General features: G+C 38.7%; 1 protein-coding gene across 3 annotated transcripts in view; it reads right to left on the bottom strand.

The window, feature by feature from the left end:
* The window catches only part of sdk1a (sidekick cell adhesion molecule 1a), a 408,423-nt gene that overhangs the window by 370,730 nt on the left and 16,687 nt on the right, over window positions 1-21,006 (bottom strand). The gene's annotated exons all lie outside the window — the stretch shown is intronic.

The raw sequence follows: 21,006 nt of genomic DNA, 5'->3' as shown, positions 1-21,006 counted from the left end.
ATCGTTTAAGCAAAAATTTTATAAACTCACAGTGTAAACTGCAGTCTCAGGGCTCATGGAATTACTTACAATAATGCAATAAATTAATAATGTCCATGTCTGGTCATCTCGGATTTTAATATGGAGATTAAAAATAAAAAAACGGCGGTTTGGTAGTTTTGCATTATGATACGATTATATATTAGTGTGATTTTTTGTTATTTCCCTATGGCGTCTCAGAAAGGATTATAGCTATTTAAATTGCAAACTAAAACGTTTGGGAACCCCTGGTTTAGAGAAACATCTAAAGGTTTAAAGACCAAAATATTTGTGCTCATATGATTTTGTTTCTTCTGTTACTTCTGTTAAATCAAAGCGTTGTTGGATCAACATGTGTATAAATTTGCTTCTACAGAGGCAGAAAAAATTGTCCAAAAGGTGTCCTTAACTGTCATTGGGACACTACCCTTTAAAAGTATGTACTTTATGTACTTTTAAAAAGCACAAACCAATAATCAGCCAAAATTTCAACCAGATGATGAATAGATTGAATAAGGGGGGGGGGGGGGGTTTCAACAGTATTTCATGCCTTCTGACTTATTTACACTGTTTCAGAGATGGTTTCCTCATGCTAAACATAGGCAAAGTGTCAAAAAAGCGGTTGGACGTGTTACAGAGTGTTTCTGTGCCAAATAAACTTCGCACGGAGAACACGAAACTTTAGCTCTTTATCTCATGTCGAAAAACATCAGCAGTATGTAATAAAAACTTCCTACAATGACAAACATGCATATATTAAAGGGGTCGTTCAATGGTATTTCATGCATTCTGACTTATTAACACAGTTATAAAGTTGTTTCCTCGTGCTAAACGTAAGCAAAGTGTCAAAAAAGCAGTTGGATGTGTATTTCTGTGCCGAATGGACTTCGCCAGGGTTCGTACAAGTTTCTGAAAGTTTTTTTTTTATTACGGGTCCAGCTGACATTTCAGGGGTTTCGTACGTATCACTTATTTATATGGGCACATCCCCCGGAAAACCCCGCCCACCCATCAATCAGCGGGAGACGCTAGAACTTTCAAACATCACATCACGTGGCAGCTTTGTTTAATTTCAAAACTCAACAATGACATGAAAGAAGAAGTGTGTTTTTGGATGTAAGGAGAAGAAAGCCAGCCTTATGGAAACAATGGATATAGTTTATTATCCCGGGTAGCAGCGGAGTTTTGTGTGTGTTTGATGCGCTAGATTTCATTGAAAAGTCCCAACCGGGTCATGAGTTACATGTGGTAAGTAAGACTTCTGTCTTATGTTGGAAATAGGCGCGTGCATATTATATAAATGACACAAACATGTAGTGAATCATAAGTTAAACTGTTGTTGTATAGTGTTGCATGTCTTGTACTCGCTCCTCACACGGTAGTAACTCATTACGAAAATTTTTCGGTAAGGATAATCTTTCTTTTATAAATCCGATTAAACTAAAGCTTTTTTGGAGATATAAAAGATGTAATACGACTCTATAAGTACTCCAGATTCAACTCAGAAATGCAAAAACAGCTTGTGAGAAATAAAAGCGCTATTTCCTCTGTCATCTCCTGTACATCTTGCCACCGTCTCTCTCTCCCTTTGCTCATGCTTGACTGTGCATGTGTCCGCTGCTCAACAAACAGGTCAGGGCTCGAAATTGCGACCATTTTAGTCGCATATGCGACCGAAATTTAATCTCTGCGACCTTAAAATATATTTGGGAGCATTTGTGCGACTGCCCATTTTGTTGTGACGCGAGTTGATTGTGATCCTGCGTGCTGGCGCTGTCCCAGGTTCAGTGTTCTCTCCAACGATACATAACCAATCAAATTTCACCATTAAGTTCTTGCGTTTAATGAAGACCGCAGATTGACTAATATGAGCGTCAGTCATTCCTTGTTGCCGTGAAGCGCGGAAATGTGAAAAGACGAACGCGTCGCGAGCATGACGAGAGCGAGCCGATTACAGCCAAGGTTATTACTGTATTTTTTGACGACGATCCGGATTCAAATGTAACTCCACCACCGGAAAATACGAGTTGACGTTAAACCTTTAAGAGAGAGTGGCTTAAAGATTTCGAGTGTCTCCGCTATGATAATGTAACTTACTGTGTTTACTGTAAATTAGGGTTGTGCCGATAGACGATAGTATCGTGTATCGACGATCTTCAGACATATCGCCAATGGCAGGCTTTCATGGCGATAGACATGACGATAGTTGGCGAATGGTTATTATTATTATTATTATTATCATCATAGTTTTATATTAACACCCACAATGCATGCTTTTCCTCACATGAGGGTTTGTGGGCTTCACTTTACGTGGAGAGCTTGTAAAGAGAGAATTCCTTCTTGCACGTACCTGCACTTAATGCGCGCGTCTTGGTCTCCTTCTACCACTAAATCCAGCGCGTCGCGTCATGAGCAGCTGCGCTTCTGTCTGTCTCACGTGCACGCGCTCTTGCATCTTTTGGAAGTCTAAACATAAACTAAAGTAGTAATCCTTATGTATTTGTTCAGTTTAATGTGTTTCATGCGAGCTGAGGCAAACTTTACTTTTTGTTTAAAATATGACCCGCTGCATATTGACGCTTCTCTCACACTCGCGTACGTGCAGAAAGCTGTGCTCTGTCCGAAGTCAGATCACTAGGTATTAATCCTGTTTATGATATGCATTTCAAGGAGTTGTAGCAACACGTCCCTCGTGTTTAATATATGATTGTGTTTAAAATATGATCGCGTTCCGCTGGACCGATGCGTTTAAAAAGGTACCTCTGAGAGCACCACTGCTTGACACGTGTAGTCTTCTGCAACAGCACTAAACCAATGCATTGAATTGTGTGTATGTATGTGCGCGCACGTGTGTGTGCGTGCGCAGATGCATGTTTTTACAGTTATTAAGTAATCATGATAGGGTTTTAATGACGTGCTCGCATTAATGGCATCAGGTTTAAGAAGGTTGCGGTCATGACGGTGTTGCTCTTGTTTTTTTTGTCCACCCATCAAGTGACTTGTTATAATGAGTAAAAAATTAACAAATAAAAAATGAGTAAACTACTGCCCCGCCCCCCGATAATATCGTGTATCGCCAATCTCACAGGCTGACGATAGGACGATCTGAAAATAGGGCATATCGCCCAACACTACTGTAAATCCTGTAAAACGGCGTTAATGGCGGAATCAAAACATTTTAAGCGCCAGACGTACCTTGTATAAACATGGCGAAAGTGCCAAAAACACAAGACGTGTCATGATGACAAATGTGTTTATTATTGATGGAGACACCGACCTGTCTGTCAAAGTGTGTTTGATGGTGTATGTGCGCATGCGCTGGTGAATGGACATTCGACAAACATCCTTGTGGTCCATGTTGCTGTGGAATACGACAATGCTGATGGTATGTTTTTGTTGTATTTTTTAAAACATTGCCTATTTAGTAGTAAAAGCATCCTTGCAATGCAGTTATCAATACCAATATATATTAGCCTTCTATATTAGGGTCACTTTTGTAATGTCACAACAATTAATCAGTGTTTTACATGTTTGCTAGATTTTCTATATATCTTAATCATGTTACATGTAATTGTTAAATTATTATTGCTGCTATACTATTTCAACAGCATTTGGGTATTAATTTAGGAATTTATGCAGTAAAAAATAAAATAAAATAAAATAGAAGACCAACTTTTAAATGCTGGCCATAGGACGTGTAAAGCCCGGTGGTGGTGTTTTATTTTTAATAAAATAAATCTATTAACATTTACATTGTAGTTGTGGTGCTTTTTAATTTTTGGATGGATGCGCCTAAATTTTTGCTGGTGCTCCTAACTCTTTAAAGTTGGGAGCACCAGTGCTACCAAATAAAAAAGTTAATTTTGAGCCCTGCAGGTACAGTGCTATATAAAGGTTGTTGCAAGTTTCTAAAGGCATAGAAATGAATAGGTTATTTGCATTTGGCACAGGAATAGAAGACTCATTTATGTGGTCGAATGTAAATGGAACAAGTTTTAATAAGCTTATCTATAGCTATCTGATCAGAAAAGTGACCTGTGGCCGGTTGCATAAACATAGCGACGTTAAGACTGCATCTTAAGAATGAGTCTGACTAATTAGCAATTAGTTAGGGCTAATCAGTATTATTATTTGTATTTAAATTAAACCAATCTACCTTTCTATGTAACATACTTAAAACAGTTATGATCAGTCTTGAAGAAAACAATTCATGACTAACTTTTAAGACTAGTCTTAAAGGTTTATGCAACCAGCCACAGGTATATGGATCTATAATGACTGCTGGAATGTAAAAAATTAAATTTTTTAATAATGTGAAATAAATATAGTAAAAAAGACATTCTGAAAATGTAACTTGTGCAATGGTGAGAATATTGGCCAAATAATTAGAAAAATGTTCGGTTATTCAGTATTCGGCCTTCAGCTGAATTTTTCATTTTATTCAGCTTCGGCCAAGAATGTACCATTCGGTGCAACCCTGAAAAATAAAATGTGTAAAATTTTAACTGTTACACACCTGACAATTAAATACAGCTTATAATATAAAGTTAAGAGTGCGGCCCTTGAGGCTAAAAGATCCTGAGCTGCAGCCCCTGAGCTTTACAAAGTGAAGTAGTCTCCACTATGGATTCTTATAGAACAACAATTCAAAACATTTCATACACTTAGACTTACTGAGGTTGCCAAAAAAAGGCTTTTATCAGTTGTCTGACCACATAAAGATAAGGATGCACACATACAATAAAAAGTCATTTTTAACTCGATACTGTACACTGTACTGTACGGTCACATCTCAAAAACATCATCTAAAATGCATGACCGAGTGTTCATGAGTAAATGACTTAACAGACCAATTATGAAGATGTTTTCATAGCGCCAATGTAAGCAATGGAACTTAAGCCCTTAACTCGCCTGAACCTGCAGCCTCGCAAGACCATTATCTGCGTGTCCTGACTCTTATTTTCTGATTTAACCTAATTAATTCATCTAATTATAAAATCATTTGGCTAGTATCCAGAGGGTCTTATGATTTTCAAACTGGCTTGATGCAGATTGGCATCATTAGAGATAATATACAGTGTACATCGCAAGCAACACAACTAATGAACCGTGTGATTACACTCGCTCCTTGATGATAAATATGAACAACTCACAGAAGCATTTGATTTTTTAAGGACTGAAGTCATAAACGCCCTTCTGACAATGCAAGCGGTATATGACTGTGACAATACATGTAGGGAGGAATTTTGTGACAATGTAGAATATCCCAAAACTTCAATTGTATTTTATCATTGCAGTGTACTGTAGTATGTACTTTATGTACTTTTAAAAAGCACAAACCAGTATTCAGACAAAATGTCAACAGATGGTTGGATTTGATAACAGAAAGTTAACATTTAAAGAGGGGGTTCAATGGTATTTCATGCATTCTGACTTATGTACACAGTTTAAGAGTTGGTTTCCTAATGCTGAACAATTGCAAAGTGTCAAAAATGCAGTTGGCCATGTTACAAAGTATTGCTGTGCCAAATGCACTTCACCAGGGTTTTTGTTTAAATACGGGTCCAGCTGGCGTTTCAGGGGTAAGCCATACGTATCACCTCTTTTTAACCACGCCCACACGTCAATCAACCAGAACCGAGGACACTAAGTTACAGGCATCACTTCACGTGACAGCTTTGTTTTATATCAAGACTCAACAATGACATGAAAGAAGAAGTGTGTTTTTGGATGTAAGGAAACGTAAGCCAGCATTATGGAAACAATGGATATAGTTTGTTTATCCGGGGTAGCAGCTGAGTTTTGTGTGTGTGTTTGTTAAACGCTAGGTTTCATTGAAAAGTCCCAACTGGGTCATGAGTGGCATGTGGTAAGTAAGACTTACAAAACTGTGTTATGTTGGAAATATGTACAAACATGTAGTGAATCATAAGTTAAGCAGTGTTGTATAGTGTTGCATGGCTCGTGACTCGCTCCTCCCGCAGCTCGTAACTCCTCCTTCCGAATTTTTCGTACGTTATCGGAAAGAATCGCTAAAGCTAATCTGTCTTTTATAAATCTCATAAACTAAAGACTTTTCGGAGATATGAAGGATGTAATACTACTCTACAGGTCCTCCAGATTAACATCAGAAATGCAGAAACATTATGGACGCTTTAAAAGCAATATAATACACAATTTAAGTGTATCTAAATTAAGGCTGTCATTAAATTGTACATTGTATATCCTGCTATTAACCTCTCTGCTTTCTTTATATTGAAACAACCAATTAAACACTAAAAGACAGCCTCTGTAAAATATCATGGAATCAGCATCCATGGATAATCATGAACTGCATCAATGTTTTCACGGTGAGTAATTTAAGTAACACATTCACTCATTTAAAATGTTTCACTCCTGGTACCTGCACATTATAATGAGGGACCAACAACAAAAGCCCAGTGTTGCCACCTTTGGTGACAATGAATGGATGTGTAGCAGCTGGAAGTAATGAGGAGCCAGCACATCTCACACAGCGCAACAGCGGCAGCAGTCTGATCGTCAGGGTTCTCAATGCCCTGAAGAACATTGTCTAACATCTATTGAGTATAGAGACAGATGGACGGATGAATCTGACAGAGAGAACAAATGGGAAAGTTTGTTGCTACTCAACGATTATGCATGTCAAAATTATATTTTCAAAATCGATTTGATGATTACTACAAGTATTCGAGTAGTGTCGACTATCTGTGTACAATGTTCATCATGTTTACATCCACAAAATTATGTAAATTTGACTGAATTTTATACGATTGAAGGTTACGACAATACAGTTTACATGCACCCTAAACATTGCAATCTGATTAAAATGTTCGCTTACATGTACATTCTTTATAATCCAAACTGAACGTCTGTGCAAGCGCACAGCCAGGGTTGCCAGCTTCACGTATCAAAACCATCACAATGGACATTCAAAACTAGCCCAAAAGCATCTCAAATGACTATTCACAGTCCAAATACCAATAACGAATTAACGAAATATTTTCATCTTTAACCCGCAGGAAAAACAACCCGTGGAGACAGGTTAAACAGTAGCCCAAATCTGACCTCAAAAAAAGGAGAGGATTTGGCAACCCCACGCTGAGGACAGCATCTCTTGTTGAGATCATGCTTTATGTCTTGATTAAAGTCAAAGCTGAGTTAGAAAAAGTTTTCAGATATAGGCACAATACACAATTTTCAAAAGGCACGATGCTATTTTATTGCTTTATGTAGCCTTATGTTATGAAAGTACACATGAATGCTAAAGAATGTAGAGAGTGTAACCCCATTACCTTAATAATGCGTTGCCATTGCCTTGCTATTGCATGTTTCTGTGACAAAAATTATGTGAGACTTATGTGAGATAATATAAGACGTGAACTGCACATGTGCACAATGTATTTTTACAACCACAATATACTTTTCTCCTGCTGATCGTATCACAGATCGAAATTTGCACCTGATCGACCTCAATCATATTGATTAAGTTGTTTACATGAAGGCTTTTCAATAAGACTGAGCCGTCAATACGATTACAAACAGATTATTTGGTTGCATGTAAGCATACCTATTGTTAGCCCCTAATACAAAATGTTAAATTCTTCCTCATTTGTAAGTTACTTTAACCGTAGAATAAATGTAAAAGTCGTAGTAAAGGGGTCTTAAGAAAGCCCTGTTTAATTATGCTAGCTTCTGGTTCACCAGACCCTGACCGTATGCACTTGTTGGGACGCAGGTGTTTATATGATATGCATTCTTGTTCGCTAAAACAGCTACACAGAGCACAACAAAACATATCGTGGCTGTCCTGCCAAAATCTTGTATCTCCATTTTTATTTTTTTGTCATAAATCATTATTATAGGTACACCAGTTTGTAAGTAGGTTTTGCAAATATTAACCAATAAAAAGTATTAAAAAATGCTTGTCAACGACTCCGAGTGCGATACTGCTTTTATACAACAGTTCGACGGCACACGTTTGAAAAACGAAAACTAGAAAACAACAACGGGGTTATTTTAAAAGCCTCTTTGTTTGAGAACTACTTCTTCCGCCACGGATTGGAGGGCGGCCAGAATGACAGGTAAAACTTTCGGCTGCTTTGAATCTCATAACAACTCAATGGACGGAAAAGCTGTTTCTTTATATTACCGTTTCTTGGTCACAAAGTGTAGTTTTAAGATTAGTTCAGTCGAGAATGTATATGTATTATATTTAAATCTGCAGTCGATTAGTAAAGATAGCGCCTGTTTGAACGTTTGCTTAGTGAGATTCGGTACGAATGAGAACCAAAGCATGAGCGGACGTCAGTGTTCACTCGCCCCGCTGACCACCGCCCTCTCTGGGCTACATCTCTGACAGGGATTCCCTGGCTCTCATGTTGGCCTTGTTTGTTTATGATCGTCAAAATGAGATCAAATCAGCAGTATTTGGTGTCATGATCAAACTATTACTTGTTTTTTTTATTCATATTTAGTGTCTTTTGTGTTGTTATTGTTTTGGCGGGAGGTAAAAGATAATAAAACTATATTTGTATAACGTTACTATTGCTTTCTTATTTATTTTTAACGCGATACGAGCACTCGATTATTATTATTAAACTTTGTTCTTGTCAGTACTATATAAAACGTTTTTTTTTTTATAAGTGTCAGAGAGATGTTTTTGCATGCTGCTTATAAATATATCAGTGGCGATATCTCATAACATGTTTTAATAGTCACGTCACGATAAAGTAAATGATCAATGTCCACATTTAAAAGCTGCGGTGCTTACCTGCAGTTCCACGGTTTTTGCGTTCTGGTAAGAGATATAGCTCCAGAAAAAAACGAGTGTTTATATTCCTCTTTACAAGTGTTAATCGTCCACACGATGTGACAAGACATTACTCCCATTAACTTTAACGTAACATCCAAGAGCCCTGATCTTTGACGGAATAATAACTTCCGATTGGGGATTCACAGACTGATTTATGAGCTAGTAAACTAATGAGACACACGGAGAGTGTTTAAAAACAGGGCGTCTGTTTTTCCATTCAGAGATGAGCCTGTTTAGGACCTCCATTCACTAGGTGGCGGAATGATACGAAAGGTGAAGCGGTTACTGTGCCGTTATCAGTACAATATCGTATGGCTCTTAGCCAATCAGATTCAAGAACCAGAAAGAACTGTTGTATAAATATATATATATATATATATATATATACACACAGATTAATTAGTCATTTGGCAGCTATGAAGATTTAAATAACGAAACAAAACAAACACCACCATGCACACTAAACTAAAAATGGGTGCTTCATCAAAAAAGTCATATCAGAAGAATATAAAACAATGTCGCAATGGAAGCGTGATAAATATCTAAATATTAAGGCTTTTTCACAGACACTATCATAAAGATTCCCAAGCGCTACTCCTAACCTTGCCTTACAACCAAGATATGTTGACTACATGTAGAGATAATAACAGCACACAATGAATTATTTTGACTACCTTGCATTTCTGTTCTGGTCTGCAGACCGTTCCAGCGCAATGTTTCCAATCTGTTCAGCCCTCTTCCAGACAACATGACTCTGTATCTCTGTTCTCTGCCTATTCCCTTTTCATTTCGTCAGAGGTTTTTGATATCAGTTGCCTTGCTGTGAATTCCTTATTCAGCATGTTTGAAATAATTTCTTTTGAATGATAACAGAAAATTGAAAAGAGAAAATAACCTACCGTACTTTAGTTGCCAGCAGGTAAGTCTGTGGTCGTACTATATCTATTCACCAAAAACAGAAAATCCAATATGTGATGTTGGATATAACAAGCGAGTTCCCAAAAACATAATATATGGTATATAAATATATACAGTGGCCTAGTGTGTTGGCAATAACAAACCAGTCATCAGTCTAACTTTAGTTACGTGTGCAGCACCGCTGTGTCCTAAATTGCTCAATTGTGTACTTATTCACTAATCCCACATAGTGCACTTCATAGGGAATAGGGGACCAACATATCTTTTGTCTACATTGGGTACATGCAGTGTTTTGCACCATGATATAACATGACTAAATTACTCAATGAAAGTATCAACACTGAAAGTGACACCCTTAAACTACTCATCTGACTAAAACTATTTTTTTATGATATTTGTATCCGTGTAAAAGTCTTTAGTTATTTAAATAACTTGCCACTGCATATTGTGATGTATCTGATCTCTTGATGGGTCGGGGCTGTTTCCTATTTGACCAAAATTGTAAAAACCAAAAAATTGTAAAAAGAGATTTTTTAAATAACTGTACTGATGTACAAAAACTGCATTTTAAAATGTGAGGCATTTAAGAAAATAAACATTTATTTCAAGCAAACGACCCCTTGGATAATGGCCCTTAGGTACGTTCCTAAGTAACTCTATATCAAAAAATATGTCATTACTGATGAATTTAAGATAAACACATTATAATCTAAAATAAAGGATCCATACTGAACTCACGGCATCAACAGTTTATGTATAACTCAATTACAGGCAACGTAGAGGTATAAAAGCCATGTGAGAAATTAAGCAACCTCCCTAGAAGCCTTTAATACATCCTCCCCCTTTAAAAAATTTTTGAAGTCAAGGGAAGCGTAATAAACAAGTTTCTATCAGTAGATTAATTACCCCGTTCAGTGTGGTTGCAGGCTTTCTCAAAGTGCACTTGAGCTGGCCAAAGGCAAGGTTGCAGCCATCCCTGTCAATTAGTTTCTACTTATAGACCAGGTGCCTTCGGGACAAACAAGTAATGTCACTGCAGTACGATCCCAAGAGTTGTAGTCTGACTGCGGGCTATGCACTCGACTGCGGCTCTGTGAAGTATCCCGGCTTCACGAGCATTTGATTTAATCACAGGGAACATTTAACATTGCGATTACAACTGTGAACTCAAAGTCTTTCAAGTCATTTGTGCCCGCCACTGGGAAACAGCGAGGGCATTCCTACAGATTTTGAATGATGTGTGGAGTCTTGCCTCAGACGCCTGAGATCTAGATGAGATTTTAGTAATTACATGGCGGTTAATCCCAATTATACACTTTGTAATAAATTACACCACTAAATAGCTTGATAATACATTCTCACACGCAAAAAATTAGTACTTATTGGAATTGATATGCATCGATGTGTGTTTGGCGAGTGTGCCTCATACGTCTTGAAAAGTGAAGCCCCTGGCTATTTGATCGCCCCCTGGTGGCTGGCTGCAGTTTAAGTCATAAACCCCGCCCTCTCCATTCAAACGAATGGGACTCTAAATAAAAAAAATATTTCTGAAAGATGTTTTTGGTCCTTTAAGGTAGTTGTTATTACACTGATATATGTTCAATAGTTCATTTTTTGTGATAAGTTTGATGTTTGATACTGCGGTTCCGTCTCAGGCTCCATGGACGGTTCTTTCTGTGCATGCCTTGGCTTCAAACTGACGTTTTTACGGAACATGGCGGCGACCATGGTCAGACATTTTTAGCTTCAATTCATTACAAAGGAAGGAGGCAACTTGGCATCATCCATCTTTTTTACAGTCTATGGCAGTGTTTCTCAAACTTTTTTGTGCCATTCCCCCCTTTGGAGGGAAAGGAAATGTTTTGAGCCCCATCTGTCCCCAATCGCCCCAACAAAATGGTAATAAAGTAGGCGTTAAGTTTAACTGTTTTAAAATGTATTAAATCACATCATATTTTGAAACATAACATCATTAGGCACTTTTAATAGAGAAAATAAACATGCAAATGACTAAGACTTTGTTCAAAAGTAAATAATAATAATGCAACTGTGTTTGCATTTTGTCTCTGACAAAAGTTTCTTTTCGGCTGGCTTTTGGTTGATTAGGTTCACTGTCTGTCTTGGTTTTCTCTGCTGGTGCCGAATCTCCAGTTTTCTTTTCATTTCGTGTCACAAACTTATCCATTGTTAACTTTCATACCCATTACCGCCTATATCCCATCTCCACATTAAAGTATTTGTTCCGCTTCAATTAACAATTCCGATGTTAATTAATTTTTGTAGGATAGGGTTCTGTGTGACATTTTCTTCACAGTTTGATGTTGTTTTAAGTCAGGCTTATATTTAAATGTGTCGTTTTGAGTGTATGGTCAATAAATATAAGAATTAATAGAGATCACAAAAATTACCAAATTTACTACCGTTTGTCACGCCCACTTGTTATGTTCCCATTTCCCCCAGTGGGGCCCGCCCCACACTTTGAGAAACGCTGGTCTATGGTTTGGTGCAACACCTGACACACATCACTTGTTTTTTGTTTTTGTTTTCGGTAATGGTACCTGCAAGAGCTCCGGGAAAGAAAAACCAATAGCCAAAGCAACCAGTGGGGCCCGCCCCACACTTTGAGAAACGCTGGTCTATGGTTTGGCGCAACACCTGACACACATCACTTGTTTTTGGGGGTTTTTCAATAACAGTACCTGCAACAGCTCCGGGAAAGAAAAACCAATAGCCAAAGCAACCAGTGGGACCCGCCCCACACTTTGAAAAACGCTGGTCTATGGTTTGGTGCAACACCTGACACACATCACTTGTTTTTTTTTCGGTAACTGTACCTGCAACAGCTCCGGGAAAGAAAAACCAATAGCCAAAGCAACCCAGTGGGGCCCGCCCCACACTTTGAGAAATGCTAGTCTATGGTTTGGTGCAACACCTGACACACATCACTTGTTTTTTGGGTTTTTTCAATAACAGTACCTGCAACAGCCCTGGGAAAAAAAAACAATAGACAAAGCAACCAGTGGGGCCCGCCCCACACTTTGATAAACGCTGGTCTATGGTTTGGTGCAACACCTGACACACATCACTTGTTTTTTGGGTTTTTTCAATAACAGTACCTGCAACAGCTCTGGGAAAGAAAAACCAATAGCCAAAGCAACCAGTGGGGCCCGCCCCACACTTTGAGAAACGCTGGTCTATGGTTTGGTGCAACACCTGACACACATCACTTGTTTTTTTTTTTCGGTAATGGTACCTGCAACAGCTCCGGGAAAGAAAAACCAATAGCCAAAGCAACCAGTGGGGCCGCCCCACACTTTGAGAAACGCTGGTCTATGGTTTGGTGCAACACCTGACACACATCACTTGTTTTTTTTTCGATAACTGTACCTGCAACAGCTCCGGGAAAGAAAAACCAATAGCCAAAGCAACCAGTGGGGCCCGCCCCACACTTTGAGAAACGCTGGTCTATGGTTTGGCGCAACACCTGACACACATCACTTGTTTGTTTGTTTTTCGGTAACTGTACCTGCAACAGCTCCGGGAAAGAAAAACCAATAGCCAAAGCAACCCAGTGGGGCCCGCCCCACACTTTGAGAAACGCTGGTCTATGGTTTGGTGCAACACCTGACACACATCACTTGTTTTTTTTTCGGTAACTGTACCTGCAACAGCTCCGGGAAAGAAAAACCAATAGCCAAAGCAACCCAGTGGGGCCCGCCCCACACTTTGAGAAACGCTAGTCTATGGTTTGGTGCAACACCTGACACACATCACTTGTTTTTTTTGTTTTCGGTAACGGTACCTGCAACAGCTCCGGGAAAGAAAAACCAATAGCCAAAGCAACCCAGTGGGGCCCGCCCCACACTTTGAGAAACGCTGGTCTATGGTTTGGTGCAACACCTGACACACATCACTTGTTTTTTGGGTTTTTTTCAATAACGGTACCTGTAACAGCTTCGGGAAAGAAAAACCAATAGCCAAAGCAACCAGTGGGGCCCGCCCCACACTTTGAGAAATGCTGGTCTATGGTTTGGCGCAACACCTGACACACATAACTTGTTTTTTGGGTTTTTTTCAATAACGGTACCTGCAACAGCTCCGGGAAAGAAAAAACAATAGCCAAAGCAACCCAGTGGGGCCTGCCCCACACTTTGAGAAATGCTTGTCTATGGTTTGGCGCAACACCTGACACACATCACTTGTTTTTTTTGTTTTTTTTCCGGTAACGGTACCTGGAACAGCTCTGGGAAAGAAAAACCAATAGCCAAAGCAAACATGTATTCTGCCCTTTTCTTCCAGCTTTCCAACACTCAGTTGAATGCACAAAGTTCCTTGCAGAGTTCACACGGGACTTGAGTGACCTTTTTCTTCTGACTTTAGGGAAAAATCGAGTCAAGATTACAAAAAACAACTATGACACATGTGATATTGTCCTATTAGATGAAATACAGAGATTTCATTGCAGAAATGTATGGGATGATCAAAGTATAGCTTAAACTGTATTTTATTAAGTAATAAGCTGAGAAAAAATTACCATTCCTGCTACGAATCTTAAAGTACATTCGTGACCTGTGATGGAACGGGAAGCCTATTAGAACTGGATCTGTCAAATTTCCTCTTTTGTCCTATACATTCATGGACGTTTTGTCTTTTTTCCATATAAAGAAGAGGCCAAAGGTTTCTTTCTAATTATTTTCAGAAACCTAACTTACTCTGATGAAAAGAGACTGTAGGTTAGAGTAGCTATGTGGGTCAATGAAGTATTTCTGTCTAAGGAAAAAGCACTTCACTACTTAAAGTGTCCAAAATACTCAATGGTAGCCTACCAACATTCTCTTACTGATGACAATGAGTTCGGGAAGTGGTACTCACTTAAGCAATTAGGTTTTTTCTTCTTTTGTGATCTCTCTTTTTGCTTCCTCACTACAATCTACCATCTTTTTCTTTAATTGTAACACTTCAGTATAACAAAGGACTGTTGTTCGCCCATTTCCACATAGACAGGTACTCTATTACCACCAAAATAGCAGCTATTTTTCATGACCACATAATAATCCTCATTCTACCAATGACACGAGCCTCGGCCTCTGGCTGTGATTATTTTGACTAAGACACTGCCAATCCGAAGCACATTCCCAGGAAAATATCTGGCCCCTGGCAATGTGACAGGCTGGTTTCTCTGGATTATGTCAGGCTCACCATAGCCTGATAAAGTATACCTTCCAAAAAAGCAATAACTTTTATGAAAGCTGGATGGTGAAGTCCATAAAACCATCATATTGGGTTAAAATAACAGCCCTGTATGTCTGTCTGGCCTTCATGAATAGGCAAAGATGAAATTTCCAAAACTGAACATCAAATTATGCTTATTCCATTGGTCCACTTAATGCACACCAAATTTTACATTTAAACAAGGGGTCAGTCTCTAGACCAGCATCGCATAAGAAGGGGTCACTAAGTGGTTTGGTTTCTCATGAGACTAAACTGGGTTACCGGAGAGTGACAGCGGATTGAGACGAATGTGACCAGCGCGTCCCCCAAGGACACACCCCCATCCACCCCCAGTCAGAGAAGCCATCCCTCTTTCGCTCATACTGAGTGCCTGTATGTCTCTCAGTGAGATGCTCTCACCTCAGCATGCGCCTGCTAGTGTGTACTCTCAGACGCACTATTTATAGTTTGTCAGATGTGTCACCTCACACCTTCCGCACGTCTCCTCCTTTTCATCACTCACTTCTCACGGGCAAGATCACGCCACGTGCCTCACCAGAATCTATAGAATAAAAGTGGACGGGAGACACCAGGGCTATGACAGTATATAATGTGTGATGGCAGGTGTCAGCCAGTAGAGATCCTGCTACACAGTTTGATACCTGGGATAAATCCAACACCAAGCACTAAATCAGACACTAATCAAACTGAAGCCCAAGCAGAAAGCTGTCGCGGCATACAGACCACTTCTTGTGTATAGCTTTGTTGATTATAATAGGGGGCCATTTAATTTTGACGTGCCACTCGTGCATGATGTGGAAACAGTAGGTTGTTTATGGTTGCTTAGCAACGTCCCAATTGAGTGCATTAATACACAATTAAGGAAACTGATGTGAGGTCAAAGGTCTTTGAAAAGTGGCTATTTTACAGTGATATTAAGCGTGAGCAATCACATTTCTAATGTATTAGTGTGTTTTTGAGTCTTTGCTTAATGTCGGTTATACACTTATTGATGACACGTCATTTGCCATGAATTATCTCTTTTGAGCCACATCCGAATAAAAAATACTGCTTTTTTAAAGTATTTAATTTGTTGGATTGTCCAAAATAGTTATTACCCAATTATGTATAAGAAATTGGGTTAAATTTTAAAGGGGACATATCATGAAAATCTGTCTTTTTCATGTTTAAGTGCTATAATAGGGTCCCTAGTGTTTCTATCAAGCTAGAAAACGTGAAAAAGATCAACCCAGTAACTTAGTTTTGGTAAACCATTCTCTGCAAGCATGTGAAAAAATTGGTATTGAAATTTGCCCTCCCTTGTGATGTCAGAAGGGGATAATTTCCACCAATTAATCTGCACTATCCAACCACAGCAATGCCATTTAGTGCCGAGATCAGCTCATTTGCAAGTTAAATGACACACCCAAAACGGCACATTTTTGCTCACACCTACAAAGCGGCAATTTAAACATGCTATAATAAATTATCTATATGGTATTTTGATCTAAAACTTCACATATGTACTCTGGGGACACCAAAGATGTATTTGACATCTTAAAAAATGTCTTGTGAAATGTCCCCTTTGAAGCTTACATAACCCACACTGCTTCAGCTTATCTCATGTTAAAGCAAGATTGATACATATGAATCTTTCATGTTTGAAAAAATCTTTATGAAACTTGTAAGAACCCTGGTGAAGTGCATTGGGCACAAAAATACGTCCAACTGCTTTTTTGTCACTTTGCCTATGTTAAGCATGAGGAATCTAAATCTTGAAGGGAACATATCGTGAAAATCAGAGTTTTTCCATGTTTAAGTGCTATATTTGTGTCCCCACCCCAGTACCCCTTCTTTTAACCTAGAAAATGTTAAAAAGATCAACCCAGTAACTTAGTTTTGGTAAACCATTCCCTGCAAGCATGTGAAAAAATAGCTAATTTAAAATTGTCTTCCCTTGTGATGTCACAAGGGGATCTTATTACAATAATACCGCCCCTTAATCTGCACTATCCAACCACGGCACTGCCATTTAGTGCAGAGAGAAAGAGAGAACAAAATAATTGACAGCACAATTGAGTTTCAATTTAAACAAACCACCATCATTGCGATCAGCGTTTGCATTTCATCAGCTCATTTGCATTTAAAAGGACACACCCAAAAACGGCACAAAGTGGCAGTTTTAACATGCTATAATAAATTATCTGTATGGTGCTTTTGAGTAGATAGGAGTTTTCCTTACTCAAACATGTTCTGAGGGCAGAAAGAAGTATGATTGGTTCACAAAAACGACCAATCAAAATGCTCGTTACTGCTTTAAGCCCTCAGCGGAGCCTTCAAGGTTAGATTTGTGGTTTTTGTCAGATTTTTAAACTGTTTTCGCGCTAGGATAGAGTTGTGTTTGGGTTAGAATGGCATTGGTTTATAAGTTTATTTGTCAGAAACTTAAACTGTTTTTGCTTGGAGTTGGGGTTAGAGTTGGGTTAGGGTGAGGATGTCATTTTATTTAACAAAGTTGTTCTAACCCCAATCCCAAGCGACAACGGCAAGAAAACAGGAAAAACAATTGAACAACCAATACGCGAAACCGGCACGAAAAAGAAAGTCGTGTCACGGACACGTGAAAACGCGGAAACACGTCACTCAAACGCTCAAAACGCCTCGAGCCGAACTCAAAAACAGTCTCATTCCCATCCCACCACATCTGCGCCACTCACCCGACCAACGGCGAGCCCGAAATGCCCCACCGCAGAAGGTGCCTTAAAGGCTCCGCCGAGGGCCCAAACCAGCAACGAGCATTTTGATTGGTCGTTTTTGTGAACCAATCATTTTCTTTCTGCCCTCAGAACATGTTTGAGTAAGGAAAACGCCTACGTGCGTATTTTGAGCTAAAATTTTACATACTGTACTCTGGGGACACCAGATTTATTTACATCTTAAAGAAGTCTCATAATATGACCCCTTTAAACAGTCTTAATAAGTCAGAATGCATGAAATAGTTTGTGATATTCACATTTAAGCAGCATTCTTGTAGCTCGATTGGTAGACTATGGTGTTAGCAGCATGGGTCATGGTTTCAATTCTCAGGAAACAAACACATTTTGAGTCGCTTTGAATAAAAGACTCTGTCAATAGCAAAATCACAAATGTAATATAAACTTTTGTCATAACGCTCACCCGTAAACATACAAAGGCTAACAGTCAGCTGCAACCTCTGCTCAAGAGCTGTTGAGTTTATGGCACAAGGAGACTTGCAAGAAGGCACCCATATCCCTCTCTTTTATCAACAGATGAATTTAATCTCAGATAAAAGTGAAAGTTCTGAAGCGAAAACACTTGACTGGGGTCACTGGATGCATCTATGAAGAATCATTTGCCAACATGCAAAAAGACAAGAAAAACATTACTTGACTCTCTAATCAAATAAAACCAATGGTCCATTGAACACTGAACTCTGTTGGGCCCTTGAGCTGTTTCAGTGAATGCCTATTGTTCTTCGGCTTGTCTCAAAAACATGAAAAAACTCAGTTGAGGAGCTCCTCCTTAATAAATGTCTGCCTTTTGTTCACAGCGTCTCATGTTCTCAATCACAGCAGAAAACCATCCTTTGTTCTCAAGTACAATTAAGACAAATGTATTAAAAGTAGGTAGTAAAAAAGGTTAGAGAACAGTCACTTAGAAGCGTGATGCCTTTTTAAATTCAGGTTTTGACTTGCAGGTCTCAGAATCCAGATGTGAATCACCTTCAGTATGTACTATACACCACAAAAAGCTAGGAAACTGGTGCTTGACCCTCTCTCTCTTTCTCTCTCTCTCTCAGAGCGACTGTCATACTCATACACAATTGCAACAAGATGGTTAAATCCAGTGAACCAAAGAGCTCCGAAAGAAGCATGCAAACACAATCTCATCACCCAAGATTCATTGCCCCTGACAACAACAACAACATCATCATTAAGGCTGGATAATGGCTTTCTTTGTTAAATCATCCCTCCATGCAGCAATGTTAATTGTTTAAGTTGGATTTTTTTAACAAAACTTTGGCTTTGGTACAATACCAACCATGGTAACCCAGTGTCAATACTAAATCGCTAAAACTGAATTAACTATAACCCTGACTTTTTAGTACCCATAATGTGTGCTTCATCTGTGACTAAACATACTAGTGCAAATTAAGACGCTGGCTCTGACGCTCTTATCGCATGCACAGTTTCTCCCAGAATGCACCTGTGTCCTGCACAGCCCACATTTTCTGCACTCAGATTACAATTAATTACTTACCCAGCAATGATCAGTTTGTCTATCGGGCTTAATTGACCTTGTAATTTCCGCGGGCAGCACACAGTTTACCTTGATATAAATGTGTGGCAAGCATATTAGCAGCTGTACTGTACTTCGGTTAAACTGTCTGTGTAAGTACGATATCATTACAGAGATTTCATTGTACTGACGTACAATCATCGGCGGCACAGATTCATTTCTTGGCCGGAAACTAATTTAAATCCTCAAAGCAATGCTTTATAGGTTTATAAAATGCAAATATCACCTAGATTGCTTTTCTGCTTTTTCAAGACTGGAGGTACAAACCCCCCTTGGGTGCTTTAAGGGATGTACGTCTATCAAATATAGTGGTTTTGTCAACATTTTATCATTGTGCTACTGATTGCGAAATACACTTGGGAAAGTGGTGGCTCTTTGAGTTTATACAAGTATTTTAAGTCCAAATGCCCCGGAGAGAGTTGCAAATTTGCATTTCATTTGTTTGATAATGTATGGTAAAAGACACTTTGTCGCCATCATACACGCAGTCACTCTTTGGCTTTGTTTGATTTGAATAAAATTGCCATAATGTGTCCAGATACAAGCTGTCCCATATCGGGGGGAAAACACAAAGAGCAAGTGCATGCTGATTGAACGGCAATCAAAGCATTGATGAACAACCATGCGCATTCTACGTCATTCGTATGCATTTGTTATTGCGCAGATATGATGATCATCTCTATATGTGCTGTAAATAAACACAGATGCTTTGACTGCACAGTAATTCAAATAAATGTCGGCCATTTGTGCATGCGATTATCGAACATCAATTAGGCTCCTGCAATGTGGTGATATTTAAAGGGACATGGATGTTAACATTTAAATGATGTGAATCCGTGAGCCTGCGGCATTAGCCAACAGCAGATGCAGGAACGAGCGGCTATTTCTCCACATTATGGCTACAATTACATCTTCCACGGACACGATTAACCTGATTATCACGGCCCGGACAATATGCGTGCATGTATAGTGAGAATCTGGAATTAGAAGCGGTTCATCAAGTGACATCTCACTATCCACTGACATTTCTGCGTAGGACTGATGCATCACTCCGAAACTGACCCGTTTGCATAAGCATGAGTACAGCAATAAGGATGATGATAATGACCACATAGAATATGTCGACTGAAAAATTAGCTAGGGTCAACACATCGTAATGTCTACTCTACTGGATCTGGTCTTGTGTGATACTGAACCATGTCCCTAGGGTGGAGCGCTATATTTATTTATATTTAATAAATAATTCTGGAAAAATAGCCACCGTTAAAACAACTTGCAGCTTTCATGTACACATCTCGATGCAAATTTTCATGCGATAAGATACAAAATACTTTGATTTAGGGCTGCATAACAATTAATCGCGACTAATCATTTGCAGAATACAAGTTTTTGTTTACATCATATATGTTTGTGTACTGCATATAATAATTATGTACAAATAAATACACACACATGCATGTATAATTTTAATAATTTTTTATAAATTAAATATTTAAATATACAAATATATATATACACATGTAAATATTTTTTAAATATATATATATGTGATGTGTGTGTATTTATATATACAGAATTATTACAAACAGTACACACACATACATGATGTAAACAAAAACTTTTATACTGCAAATGATTAATCGCGATTAATCGTTATGCAGCCCTACTCTGATTGACTCTAAAGCTGAACCAACAAGTACAATAGG

This window comes from Misgurnus anguillicaudatus, chromosome 19 (assembly GCF_027580225.2).
Source record: "Misgurnus anguillicaudatus chromosome 19, ASM2758022v2, whole genome shotgun sequence".
Lineage (NCBI taxonomy): Eukaryota > Metazoa > Chordata > Actinopteri > Cypriniformes > Cobitidae > Misgurnus > Misgurnus anguillicaudatus.
Note: the sequence above shows the minus strand (reverse complement) of the source record. Positions and strands in the feature narration are given on the sequence as shown.